The following is a 12,221-nucleotide window of genomic DNA, read 5'->3' on the forward strand; positions in this document are numbered from 1 at the left end:
TTTAATAGCCTAAATGGTCTCTTGCTTCACTTTTGTCTACTTAATTCAGTGGCCACAAAAGCTTTTTTAAAAACTCTAGATTCAATTCTGTCAGTTACATGCTCAAAATACTTCAGTGGCTCTCTACCTCAATGAAAATAAAACTGAAAGGCACGAAATGGGTCAAGGGCTCTACCTGACTTGGCCTCAGCCACCCACTCACCCAGCTCCAGCATCACTGCCTCCATGCTGCTACAGGGGCCCCCCCAGGATATGGGTGACATGTACATGCCTTGTCAAATCCACATGGCGAACTCCCATTTACTTAAGGTCTGTGCCTTCTCTGAACACTAACTTGAAACCTTCAGGCCCTCTCACTGTCACTTTTCACCTTTACTGACTTACACTCTTCTTAGCACTTTTCACAAATATACTTGTCATCAGTATATCTGTATTTACTGTTACCCGCACTAGATCTTAGGCTCTGACAGCAAGGACTCTGCTGCTTTATCTTCAGTGTCTAGAACAGTGCTGAATAGGCACTTCATAAATACTTGCTGAAGGAATAATGAACCATAACAACCCCTCAGAGGCAGGTACTATTACTCCTCCTCCCCCCCCCAACACAAAGATAAAGAAGTCAGTCTCAGGCCTGGAGTCTTAAATTGAAAAGGTGTATGAAAAGTTCTAATATTTTGGCCACCTGATGAGAACAGTCAACTCCTTGGAAAAGACCCTGACTCTGGGAAAGATTGAAGGTAAAAGGAAAAGAGGGCAGCAGAGGATGAGATGGTTGGACAGCATCACCGACTGAATGGCCATGAACTTGGGCAAACTCTGGGAGATGGTGAGGGACAGAGACCTGGCATGCTGCAGTCCATGGGGTCACAAAGAGTCAGACACGACTGAGCGAAGGAACAACAATAGGGCAAAGAAAAGATGTAGATACTGGTGTTCTTTAGTTACAGTCCTGGGACACCAAGAGTCAGTGCCGTCAGGTTTGAAGCAGTGACTGTTCTCAGCTGTTGCTTTGGGTCTGGGCTCCAGGTGCCAGTATGAACTGGACTGCAGAGACAGGTGTGGCTTCACGCCCTTCATGGACGCTGTTCAGTGTGGCCACATGGACGTGGCCAGACTGCTCCTCAAAAAGCACAAGATAGAGAAATGGTTTTGTTCTGTCCCTTCGGTTATTCCTACAAGTTTTAGCCCAGGGGATAAAGAGGAAGCATGATGATTCAGATGGTGGGTTCAGATCTCAAATCTGCCACCTTCCCTGATGTAGGCTCACTTTACCTCTTTAAGCATCAGTGTTTCCATGTGTAAAACAGACAAGTTTCACTTTTTCACAGGATTACTCCATGGATAGAACAATGTAATGTACAGAAAGCAGTTAGCAAAATGTCTTTAGCACTCACAGGCAACCAGTCCCTCACTCCAGGGCTGCAGAGGGAAGCGACTGAGTTCAGGGACACAAACTTTCCCCTGATGGCAAAGAAGTGACACCCAGGATCTTCTGGCTCCCAGGAAGCATACTGGAAACCCTCAGTGTCAGTTTCCAACCAGAATGGAAGCTGTGTCAGCAGTTCTTCTTTCGTTACATCTTTCTGACTCATCGTAATATTTTCTCCTTACAGAGAATTCATAAAATTTTGAAAATATCTTCTGTATCATTTAAAGTCTTCCATTTCTCATTTACTGACTTCTGTGTTTTAGACAAGTTTCTCAAATCCTCCCCAATTGATTATATTACTTTTAAAACCATTTCTGACCAAATCAGGTTAAAAGGAAAAATGTTCAGATCTAGAATAGACAAACTCATAGAAATGAATACAAGACTATGAAATCTGTGCAGCTGAAGGAACCAGTTTCTATCAGGGGCACCCGGCTTCCCTGTCTGTACTGCTATGGGTGATGCCCTGAGCTGGGTCCTCTGTCCCCACCCAGCCCTGCACCTGGCCTGCGCGGGGCAGCACGCGGCCTGTGTCCAGTTCCTCCTGAGCTCCGGGCTCCAGGACTCTCCCGACGTCTCGGGCGCCCTGGCTCAGCATCTCACACGGAGCCCCAACGTCGTTCAGTGCTTCGACCACAGCGCGATGGCCGAGGGCGTTTCCAGAGATAGACAGTGAATCCACGGGAACACGTGTGCTGCTGCTTCAGTCGCCAGCAGGTGCAGTGAAATAGGCCAGGAGCCAGTGTTTTCTGCATGCCCCCTTGGGTGGAGGACTGCCCCTCCAGGATGAAGCGGCTGGCTTCCTGGCTTGATGACAGCCCATTGCAGTCGGACTCTTTTCAGGGTCTCTGATTCACTTCTTCTACCTTCGAGTGGAGTCTGGAGTCGACGATGGGGATGAAGTTGGCATCTGAAATCCTTAGAGAAGCATGAAAATACAGGGTGGGGACTTCCCTGGTGGTTTAGAAGTTAAGACTGTGCTTCCACTGCAGGGGCCAAGGTTCAATCCCTGGTCAGGGAACTAAGTTCCCCACATGCCTCAAGGTACAGCCAAAAAATAAAACAGTTGTTTTAAATAAGAAAATCCAGTGTGCAGACTGTTATATGTGTGTGAGATGTTTTGTAATAAATTGCCTGTGGCAAGGCCATGGTAATAACATTTAGAATATAGCAACTTGCCTTTGCCTTGAGCCACAAAACATAACTGGCCTGTTTACTTTCTTCTTTCACAGGCTTTTCATTGGCCAACAGTAGTTTAACTTTTGGTTTCAAAGCCAGGAAAGAAATGCTGAGATATTTACATAGACATGACTTCCCTGGTGGCTCAGACGGTAAAGGGCCTGCCCACAAAGTGGGATACCTAGGTTCAATCCCTGGGTCGGGAATATCCTCTGGAGAAGGAAATGGCAACCCACTCCAGTACTCTTGCCTGGAGAATCCCATGGATGAAGGAGCCTGGTGGACTACAGTCCAGGGGGTCGCAAAGTGTCTGACAAAACTAAGCAACTTCACTTTCACTTTCTTTCTTTACAAGCAGTTAATGGAAACACTTCTATATTCTAAGCTCTGCTTCTTAATGTTAAACATTAAAACATTTAATGTGCATTAAAGTAATTAAACATTTAATGTTTAATGTTGAAACACTGGACTATAATGTTTTAATCATGAGATTATTTTTTAAGTGCCAAGTTCTGTATTGGCTCACATTGGATAATAAATGTATCTAAAAATACATCAAAGATATTTTCAAACCTTTTTCATAATCTTGTTTGAAGGATGGTGTTTGTTCTTGAAGCCACAAGTCGAGTGTCCTGTCCCACCTGCCCACAGAAAGTGATTTGTGACTCGCCAATAAATGAGACACATGACATCATAGCTTTAAGAAATTCTGTAGCAACTTAGATTGAAGAGAGGAGGCCTCCAGCATTTGGAATCTTTTTCTTTTTATTAATGCAAAGAATAATTATCAGTCCCAGCCAATCTGTTAAAGAAAAATGTATGTGTCAATCACAAGCAACTCAGTCCCCTCGTTCAGAGTAAATCTGGTGGGAACTTAACAGACGTGGCAAGAATGTCCAGTTCTTCGTTCTTCCCAGATGGCACTGGCTGATTTTTATCTCTAGCAACCAGATACATGCTCTGGTAGAAACATGACGGGCTTCCCCCGTCACTCAGTGGTAAAGAATCTACCTGCCAATGCAGGAGACGTGGCTTTGATCCCTGGGTATGGAAGATCGCATGGAGAAGGAAATGGCAACCCACTCCAGCATTCTTGCCTAGGAAATCCATGGACAGAGGAGCCTGGCGGGATACAGTCCATGGGGTCACACAGAGTCGGACACGACTGAGCGACTAACACAGTAACAACAGGAACACGACTGTGACCTCTGAGTCACACACTCTCCACCAGTACCTCCTCGAGCTGCACTTTTCCTGTTGCCCCGGAGGTGTCTCTGTGTCACTTACTCTGGTCTGAGGGTGGCCTATGAGGAGGACCCCTACTTGCAGGTGGGACAGGAAGCCCGCCGGGTGCTGCCCGTCACCCCTCGGTGCACCCGTGACTCAGCTTCTCCTCTGCAGTGACTGCTCGCAGGGGCCTTCCCGTCCGGGCTGTGCCCCTCATGTACACACTCACCATGACGCTCGTCTGTGAGGCTGCACTTGGTTCCCCAGGACGCGGCTCTCCATCGGAGAGGCTCCTGGAGCTGGACCCAGGCCGTCAGACGTGCTGCCAAAACCACTGGGGAGCCAGAGAGGACAGTGATAATGGTACCACTCACTGGCAACAATAGGGCAATGATACAATTACACCTGTTCCTGCAATAGTGACGCACTGAGAATGCTAACACAGGGGTGGTGATCATTGGCATCATTCCCTCACTTCCTAATTGTAGGTACTTTTCTCACTTCCTTTGGGTCTTCACTGAATGGGGCCCTTCCCTGGCCACCTGATCTAAAATTCCTTTCCCTCCTTTAACGTTATATCTTCTTCCCTTAGTTTATGCTTTCTCCATAGCCCTGACCACTAAGGAACACACCATACAACTTGAGTTGTTTCTTTTGTCTACCTTCTGTCTCCTCAGCTAGAAGGTAAGCTCCTCGGCCAGGGTTTCTGTGTCTCTTGCTCACTCACTGTATCTACAGGGCCCAGAACAGCCCTGGTACGTGTGATCTGGATACAGTCAGTGAGTGGAGGACGACTCCCATGGTCCTGAGTGCTTTATCCTGGATGCTGTACTGAGCACCCTTCCTAGCCAGCCTCGTCCTTCCCTGGCTCTTCCGCAGTGCAGCCCTCCTGACCATCCTCCGTCTCAAGCATCCTTTCTCATCCCGACCTGCCCTTGGTCCCCTGCTCATCGGCACTGCTGGTCCCTGCCACCAGCTTCCAGCTGCTGCTCTAGTTCACAGGGACCTAACTGCCAATTCAGGTGACGTCCTTTGGCCCTCCTGTTCCTGAGGCTTTCAGTTCAATGAGCGATCACTCCCACCTTCCGGAAGCTGGTTTCCTGTCACCTCCAACAACCTGCTTCTGGGCTTTGCTCTCTGTTTTCTTTCCCGTCTCCGTCAGGCCCTGACCTGTAAGGGCTTCTGTCGCTGCTCCGTCCTGCACAGCCACATCTCACCCACTCTCATCCCACTGCCCCTGACCAATGAGTCTCTCCAGCCCTGACCCTCTGCTGCTGGCTGTACCTTTTTGCATGGACGTCCTAAGTCGGCCCCACATCCAGCTCACTTAAAACCTAGACTCCCCCTAATAGCAAAAATTTAGACTTGGGCCCCAGGTCACGACTTCACCCTCCCAAGCCCAGACTCCAGGGGCACTGAGTTGCTCACCAGCTTTTTGCTCTGTTTCACCATGACTTGCTGCCCCTGGCTATTCTTGCACCAGATGGGCTCATGGTCGATCATCAGCTCCTCGTCGGCCGAGGTGAAGAAGACCTCCAGCGTGCTACACACGAGCTTGGCCCTAATGAAGCTGCCCTTCCCTTCAGCAAGGAGACAGTTGACCATGAAGGGGGTAACTTGAAGAGATTCAGCTTTTTTCTCAACGGATATCTGGAAGGCATGTCCCGAGGGCATAGGGTGGGCTTTCCTGGTCTTGTGGGACTTGTGTCCCCCAGGCCATGCCTCCATCTCTCTGATGACACCACCAGGTCCCTGGCAGCGGCTCATCTAGGTGAGGAAAAAGGCTTAAAGGGCTGAGTGCTTACAGGACACATGGGACTGGAAAGGGCTCCATTCAGCTTTCCAAAATTCACATCTAATAACCCAGGAGACAAAGTGGCTCACAACAGACACCGCTCTTCCACAATGTAGACAGGACTCCAGGAGGCCCCAGGGGGACCTCGAAGGTCCCTGAAACCTTCCTATCCCAGGGAACACAGCTCAGAGGCCCCAGGAGCCTAGGTCAAGTGCCCCTTAGCCTTGTCCTCTCCCCTCCTGCTTCCAAGGAGAGTCTTATCTGAACGGGTCAACCGAGCCATTGGTGCCCAGGACTGCAGACACGTCATCTGACCCATGCCTAAACTCCAGACACACAAGCCTGCCTCCCTGGGTGACAATGTATCTCTCTGGGGTAAAAGTATAAATCACTAATCTTTTGTTATATTCCCTGCCTATGAAGGGAGATTAGGCACTAAGTTCTCTCCTGTGAAAAGCAGTAACCGGACGTGATGGTGACAGCGGCACCAGGAAGCTCACTTGAGGCCGATGTGATTGCAGGCCATAGACTGGAATGTCTTGCAGATGATGTGGCTTGGGAAGATGAGCTCTGGCTGCCTGGTGATGATTTTATTGAAGGTCACGTACAGAAATCTGCTCTGAGACCACTTCTCGGCATATGTGACCAGGGTGGAGGTCTTCCCAGTGCCTGGAGATGCCAAGAGGAAGGGGGTCACCTCTGAACAGGAAGATGCATTCCCATGGTGCCCTAATCAGGATCTGCCCATGCTCATCTCGCCACCAGCCAGGCACCCAACAGCGGCACACTCTTAGTACCAATGAGAACTAAACACCAGGTGGTGAAGGGAACAGCAGAGTGGAGGCAGAGCCACCTGGGTTGGTGTTGAGGCCCTGGCAGCTCCAACGAGGGGCCCCTTGACCTCCCTGGGCTTCAGTCTGCTCCTCAGCCGTGTGCCTGTAACACACAAGGAGAAAACGCCGTATAAGCAAATCTCAAAGAGTGACTAAGCACTTTAGGAGTCAGCAAACACAACTAGCTAACCCTGGCAGAACACTAGACATTGTATTTGGGGATGCATGTTCAGACCAGAAAGTGGGAGGCCCTTCTAGGCTTTACTGTACAGAAACCCAGGAGCTCCTGACACTGTCCGAATAGGAAAGTCACATGACCAGCCACCCCACAGCCATCTGTGTCTGAGCAGACGTGTTGATAGGTAACAGGCTGGATCAACCCCCACCAAATGGGCCATCTGTCCATCCAGGGCGGATGTTCCCTGGAGTGGTAAGAAAAAGCAATTATTCCTTAACAATTGTTTTTTGGGTGATTTAATTGCAACAGTTCAATAATAGATTAAGGTAAAGACACTCCGGCAGGTGGCAGGAAGGGGGACACTGTGACGAGAAGTCTTTCAGGAATGGCAGTCCCTTACCTGCAAATGTCATTATTCTCACCACCTGGAGACGCTCCACTTCTTGGCTTAGGATCAGCTGTTTGTTCATGTGTCAGCTGGATGGTAGTTTTCTTGCTGTAATCATTACAGAAGAGAAATTAGGGAAGGAGCAAGAAATTGAAAAGATCAGGTGATAAACTACCAAAATGAGGCTGGGGTTGCTCCTGGCTTCCAAAACAACATTTAAGAACCCCTGATGATAGATTCTACAAGATGGAGGCAGAACACAGAGGACTATTTCCAGCTTCTCATTAACTCACCGTGTGTCAGCATGAAGCCCTTCATTTCTCTGGTCCTTTCAAATAACCCAAGTTGTTACCAATATAGTGGTCTGCCTTGTAAAGCTATCCTTACTGATCAGTGTTCAGAAGCTAGATGACCATCCTTTGTTGGGACTGCTCAACAGAAGGAAAAATTGGGTGAAATGCTTTTTAAAATTCCTTCCAAATTAAAGAATCTGTGGCCTTTTATTTCTCTAAGGGACCAATGACAAAGATTAAGGCTTCAAAGCAAAGACTGAAGGAGGATTTTGAAAATAAATCTAAAATAACTTTTAGCCAAACTAGACCACCAAGACACATTCTTCCAAAGAGAAAAGGTGACACCTCCCCAGCCCTCCACACAGACTCTTCACCTACGGCAGGGGCAGCGTGGAGGTCAGGGAGGTGTTGGCGCACGTAGGCCTCTGCCTCGGTAAGGAGGTGCTCCATCAGACTCCACAACACCCGTCCAGCGTCCACACTCAGGGAGCACTTCGTGGTGTCTGTGTAGCTGTAAGACATTCACAGCACCGTCCATGGGAAAGATGATCCATTAAATCCTGACATCTCGGAAAGGACTTCAGAAACCAACTTCCACCCAGGAGACGGTGACTTACCAGATGAGGTTCAGCATGTACAGGTCTGACTCCTCTATACCATAGCTCAGCAGGATGCCATGCACCCTGCTGATAGTTTGCTCTTCATTCATCAGGTATTGGCGATACAACTTTTTCTAAGGAATGAACTAGATAGTTTAAGAAATCCAAAAGAGCATGCAGGCAATGGCTATTAGAGCACAGATCAGGCTACAAACATACAGACAGTTGTTTAAAAAACAACTAGAGCCAACAACTGAAAAGCTGGAGAAAAGGGCAGAAACATTACACAAATTTTAGTTGGAAACTAGGAAAGGGGTGGGGGTTCATTTTTGGTTTCAACACCAACTTATTACAGAATCTGTGAAGAGCTAGTGCTTCAATTTTCCTATCTGAAACAGTGTCCAGTTCCTGTTGGGACACTAATGACTCAGAGTTTCAAAGAGGATTAAACAACATGAGAGCTGTGGCTATAATAGCATTAAACAAAACACACTTTAAGTCAAAAATTTTACAAGAGACAAAGGAGAAGATTATAAAATGATAAAAAGGATCAATTCACCAAGAAGATATAACAATTATAAACATGCACATACCAAATAGAAGAGCTCCTAAATCTAGGAAGCAAACACTGACAGAACTGAAGAGAGAAACAGACAACAGGATAATAACAGGAGACTTCAATACTCCACTTTCAAGAATGGATAGAACAAACAACACTAGATCAACTGGACCTAACAGACATATAATGAACACGCCACCCAACAATATATAATCTTTGCAAGTACACACAGAACATTCTCCAGGATAGATCACATGCAAGGCCATGAAAGAAGTCTTAACACATTTTAAAAGACTGAAATTATAGAAAGTATGTTTTTCAATAACTAAGAATGAAACAAGAAATCAGCAGTAGAAAGAAAACTGGAAAACTCACAAATATGTGAAAATTAAAAACAAAATCATTTTTAAAGCAACCAATGGGTCAAAAGGAAATCACAAAGAAATTAGAAAATACCTTGAGACAAATAAAAACACAGATACCAAAATGTATGGGATGAAATGCAAGCAATGCTAAAAGTTAATAGCTATAAACACTTACATTAAAAAATAAGAAAGATCACAGGGACTTCCCTGGTGGTCCAGTGGCTAAGACTCCAAGCTTCCAATGAAGGGGGCCAACGTTCCATCCCTGGTCAAGGAACTCGATCCCATGTGCTGCAACTAAGACACTGTGTAGACAGATCGTAAATAAATAAACTTATTTTTAAAAATTAAGAAAGACCACACATCAGCAAGCTAACTTTACACCTAAAAGAACGAGAAAAAGAACAAACTAAACCCAAAGTTAGCAGGAGGGAGGAAACAACAAAGACTATTGAGCAGAAATAGAGAATTTAAAAATATGGGGAAAAATTAATAAAACTAAAAATTTTCTTTTTTTAAAACAAAATTGACAACTCTTAGATATATAATGGGAAAAGGGAAGAGCTGAATAACTAAAATCAGAAATGAAAAGGAAACATTACAACTGATGTCACAGAAATAAGAAGGGTTGTAAGAATACTTCAAACAATTGCAGGTCAATCAAATGGATAATCTAGAAGAAATGAATAAATCTTCAGGAACACATAATCTACCAAGACTGAATCATGGAGATACAGAAAATCTGAACAGACCAATAACGAGTAAGGAGATTGAATCAGTCATTAAAAGCCTCCCAAAAAGGAACAGTCCAAAAACAGATTGCTTCACTGAAAAAGTCTACTGAACATTTAAAGAACTAATATCAATCCCCCTTAAACTCTTCAAAAAAAATTGAAGAGGAGGGAACATTTCCAGACTTATTCTGAGGCCAGCATAACCTTATACTGAAGCCAGACAAAGACACCACAAGAAATAAAATGAGAGCTGTGACAAGGTCACTGAAAGTAACTCCATCATGTCATTACTATGATGATAAAAAGAGTACTGTTCTAACATTTCAAGAGGTACAGATAAGCTGAGATATGTTCCCAAAATCTTCTCAAGCAGAGTGGAGGGAACCCTCACACATTCCCATTCCCATCAGAGATCTCAATTAAGTTGGTAGATTTACTAACCCAAAACAAAGTTCACAACTAAAAACAGAACAATATTTCTCTGAAGGTAGGAGACAAAACCCCAAGCAAAGAATGGAGCAAGCACGATGTGAAATTTCCTCCAAAATGTTTTGGGTTTGGAAGAGAAATGTACTGAGCCTTGACATACCTATCTTGCCCTCAATCTCTAAGGTTTTAAACTTCAATACATTTGAAGAATGGGTTAAATTATCCACCTCTGGATTATTGCCAATGGCTGGTCAAAGGGACATACAAGTTAAGCAGAACAGTCTCACAACTTCAGGCTTCCTGGAGACGTGAACCTGATAAGTATAATGACTAAGGGAAAAACAGGCTGTGGGCTAATGGTACTGGGAAATCCTTTCTGAGAGCACGGGGCTGCCCCCTGTGTCATCCTCAGAAGGTACTCCTGAGGCTACACACAACATTCATTCAGTAATCACCTCCTATTAATATATATATATAAAATATCGGGCCTCCCAGGTGGTCTGCCTGCCAATGCAGCAGACAGAAGAGATGCGGGTTTGATCCCTGGGTGGGGAAGAGACCCTGTTGGAGGGCATGGTAACCCACTCCAGTATTCTTGCCTGGAGAATTCCATGGACAGAGGAGCCTGACAAGCTATAGTCTGTAGGGTCGCAAAGAGTCGGACAGGACTGAAGTTATTTAACAACAAAATATCGTGAGATCCAATGGAGAATGCACAAACAAGATAACCAGCCCTCCAGTCATGCTCTAATAACTCAAATGAAGGAGGAAGCCTCTCTAAGACCACACCTGGGCTGATTCATGTCAATGTATGACAAAACCCACTGCAATGTTGTGAAGTAATTAGCCTCCAACTAATAAAAATAAATGGAAAAAAAAAAAAGATCACAACTGACGTGACAGACTTGAAAGTGAAAGTCGTTCAGTCCTGTCCGACTCTTTGAGACCCCATGGACTACACAGTCCGTATAATTCTCCAGGCCCGAATACTGGAGTGGGTTACCTTCTCTAAGGGATCTTCTCAACCCAGAGATCGAACCCAGGTCTCCCGTATTGCAGGTGTATTCTTTACCAGCTGAGCCACAAGGGAAGCCCAAGAATACTGGAGTGGGTAGCCTATCTCTTCTCCAGGGGATCTTCCCAACCCAGAGATCAAGCCGGGGTCTCCCGCATTGCAGGCAGATTCTTTACCAACTGAGTTATGAGGAAAGCCCACAGAGGTATAAATCGCTATAGCGGCACAAGGAAGAGAAACAGAGTGAAGTCCGTGGGATGGAGCGGGGGAGTTACTCGGGGAGTGGAGCCTGGAAGAGGTGAGACGTCCACAGAGCCAAGAGGGAGCCCTTTGGGCTGGTTGGACGTGGGGTGCAGATCAGACCAAGCTAAGGAAGGTACAACACGGTCCATAGCCGGGAGGCAGCACATCGTTTGCCGTGGACAGAATACAGGGATGGACGGGAAGAATAAACAACACTCTGAGACGCGCACAGGAAGGTCTCAGGTGCTTCCAGGGGTTGGGATCTGATTCCGGAGGACAACGGGACACGAACATTTCTGAGGAAATATTTTCTGAGGAAAATTTCTGAGGAAAGGCCACCGTCAGGAGCACGCTTTAAGCGAGGCGGCGCCGGGCACTTTTAGAGAGAACTTCAGAGAACTTGGAGAAGGAAATGGCAACCCACTCCAGTACTCTTGCCTGGAAAATCCCATGGATGGAGAAGCCTGGTGCAGGCTACAGTCCATGGGGTCGCAAAGAGTTGGACACGACTGAGCGACTTCACTTTCAATTTCAAACAAGGAGCGCGCTCCGTACCAGTGGATCACTGACGACCCTCCTCCAGAGGGGCACACACGCTCAGGTTCCGGGAGAGGGCTTCCACCCGCAGGAAAGGCAAAGATGTGAGCGGGCTGCGGGTGCGGCTCGGGGCAGGGCCCCAAGAAGCCCGCAGGGAGAGCTAGGAACGGTGTACCGACCAATGTCCTCCACCTCCTGGTCGGGAGCTCCGGGCTGCGCGCAGCGCCGCCGCACACCGTCCTCCGCTTCGGGCCGCGCTTCCACGGGCCGTGGGCACAACATGCGTCCCCGAGAACAGCTACCCCCCGAGTAGTCCACCGACCGCCTTCACCAGCTCCGCCGCCGGCGCCACCGCCGCAGCCGCCGGGAGAAGAGCCCGCCGGCGACACTGACAGAACGCATCCCCGGCCAATCATAG

At 47.0% G+C, this 12,221-nt stretch overlaps 1 long non-coding RNA gene across 6 annotated transcripts; it reads right to left on the reverse strand.

Moving 5' to 3' along the window:
* Nucleotides 1–3,389: 3,389 nt before the first annotated feature.
* On the reverse strand, nucleotides 3,390–12,165 carry LOC136159300 (uncharacterized). Of its 6 annotated transcripts, none has more exons than XR_010661444.1 (6): nucleotides 11,822–12,165; nucleotides 9,021–9,150; nucleotides 7,940–8,055; nucleotides 7,042–7,833; nucleotides 5,264–6,566; nucleotides 3,390–4,169 (listed from the first exon to the last, which is right to left on the reverse strand). It is a non-coding gene; the product is annotated as an uncharacterized lncRNA (long non-coding RNA). The 6 variants fall into 6 exon arrangements; XR_010661443.1 differs by having other exon boundaries at nucleotides 7,042–7,137; nucleotides 7,701–7,833; nucleotides 7,940–9,150; XR_010661441.1 differs by having other exon boundaries at nucleotides 7,042–7,137; nucleotides 7,697–7,833; nucleotides 7,940–9,150.
* Nucleotides 12,166–12,221: the final 56 nt, after the last annotated feature.

This window comes from Muntiacus reevesi, chromosome 2 (genome assembly GCF_963930625.1).
Source record: "Muntiacus reevesi chromosome 2, mMunRee1.1, whole genome shotgun sequence".
In the NCBI taxonomy this organism is placed as follows: Eukaryota; Metazoa; Chordata; class Mammalia; order Artiodactyla; family Cervidae; genus Muntiacus; species Muntiacus reevesi.